Consider the following 2,295-nt stretch of genomic DNA (forward strand, 5'->3'; position numbering starts at 1 on the left):
GACGTCTCGGTGTTGACTTTCAGGGAGGGGAAATGGGGTTAGTTGTGTGTGAAGAAGACCTAGCTCCCGCTTCCCCTCCTCCACCCCCCAGCCCACTGGGAACAGCCACAGCCTGCCCACCGGGCCGTCCACGAACCCGCCTGGTCACGGCGAGGAAGGGGAGGAGGAGGAGGGGAGGCCGCAATGCCCCTCAAGCCCCCTGACGCCACCTCGGCCTCCAGCACCACCAGCCTCTCGTCATCTTCGGGCCGGGGGGGAGCAGAGGATCGGGGAGGGGGCCCACAAAACCTGTGGGGGGCGGGCCCCACGGGCCCCGCATGAGCTACGGGCCTGCTGCCGGGCCTGTGTTTCCCCCTCCGTCCCCAAGGTGCCAAGTCTGCCTGTGTCAAGAAATTGGCAGATGGCACAGGATTCCCCCCCCACTCCCAAGCCCTACCCTAAAGCCAAGTGGTTGCAAGGAAGGGAGGGAGCAGGGCTGTTCATTTGGAGAGTAGGGTGGGGGTGCCCCTGACTTATTTAAAGCCCCCCCCCAAAATGTAAAAATCCTGGTTACAGGCATGCAAATCCTTGGCAAAGTTCTTGGCCACACGGTCAGGGCCATTATCGTGATGAGGGGGCACTGACAACAGTCAGACCCTGCGCTTTAGTGCACTGCTACAACAACAAATGACCAAAGCCCAGGGACAGGGAGAGAGAGGGATGGATGGCGGGCCCTGTAATCAGTTGCCCCATGAGCGGTGCAGGCGGAAGGGGAGGGATGTGAGAGGGCCGTGTGGACTGGGCATGGGATGATGACACCTGGCACTTATGAGAAACGAGGAGCAATGACTCGGAAATAAAAGCCACGTCGGGCAAGGGACGGTGAAGTAACCAGTCCCGCACCTGATATCTGAGGTTGAGCGGCTTCCGTATCTCCCGGATGCCCTACCCTGGTGAAAAGTATGCATACGGAGAGCGATTTCAGCTAAGCATTCCTTTTATTAGTCAGGAACAAAGACAACTTAACTCATTCCTCCCCTGCGTCCCTCGCTCACCTGGGAGGTGGTGTGGTTCAACGAGCAAAAGTAAAGTATTTAAAGAGACTCTCAAAGCTCTTTAAATATCGTTCTTTTACTCAGTGGTGCATGCCACCACTGCAGCACAACTCTGGGAAGGAAGGGGAGGTATTTAAACTACCTCCACTTCCTTCCCTGAGTTGCGCCACAGTGTCGGTGTGCATCAGAGAGTCTCTTTAAGCGTATCTTTAAATACCTTTCCTACTCTCACTGATGTGGAAGTAAGAGAGGTATTTAAACTTAATTATAATACCACCAATAATATTAGTCACTAATCTAATTAGTGGTGATCTGGAACCAGCCCGGCTCCCCTCTTCGCCTCTGAGTGGTGGCAGCTGTGCACCAAGCTGTCCTCAAAAGAGCAGTTTCTCTCAGAGCTCTCTCAGCCCCACCGACCTAATTTATGTAGCAGCCAAATTGCTCGCTCACATCTTTAATGCCAGTAGCTCACAAAGTAGAATTTTTGCTCACAAGACTCCAAAGCTTAGAGAGAGCATTGGTTTTTAGCAATTGCTACAGTTACCCTTGTCATTTCTGGGTCTCTAGGGATCAGTGGAAACTCTATGGTCAGAACTTCCAGTAAGACTCCGAGTGAAGGGCGGGGTATAAATCCAATCTCCTCCTCCTCAAAATAACCCTATGAGGTAGGATAGGCTGAGAGTATGTGATTTGCCTAAAGTCATCCAATTAGTTTCCATGGCAGAGTGGGAATTCAAACTTGACAAGGCATTGGCTACTTAGCAGAAGCCATGACCAATGTTCCCTCTAAGCTGGGTTAATGTGAGCTAGCTCACAGTGTTTTAGCCTCCAGCTCACACATTTCTGTCTTAGCTCAGGAAGGATGGCTCCAGAACACACTAATTTATGTAGCAGCCAAATTGCTCGCTCACATCTTTAATGCCAGTAGCTCACAAAGTAGAATTTTTGCTCACAAGACTCCAAAGCTTAGAGAGAGCATTGGTTTTTAGCAATTGCTACAGTTACCCTTGTCATTTCTGGGTCTCTAGGGATCAGTGGAAACTCTATGGTCAGAACTTCCAGTAAGTAGCCAAGACCTATTCTTTTTAATTTTTCTATCATGCCCTTACCTTTAGCCCCCATTTCCACCCGCTGATCAGCTGAGCATGGGGGGGGGGCAAGGGCTGAGATTGGATGGAGGTCTGCCAGCATAAGTGGGCAAAGGGGAACCTGAGGCTTTTCGGGGGTGGGGGCTGCCAGAAAGTGAATACCGGGCAGTTCA

This window comes from Gekko japonicus, unplaced genomic scaffold (genome assembly GCF_001447785.1).
Source record: "Gekko japonicus isolate JY-2015 unplaced genomic scaffold, Gekko_japonicus_V1.1 scaffold295, whole genome shotgun sequence".
Taxonomy (NCBI): domain Eukaryota; kingdom Metazoa; phylum Chordata; class Lepidosauria; order Squamata; family Gekkonidae; genus Gekko; species Gekko japonicus.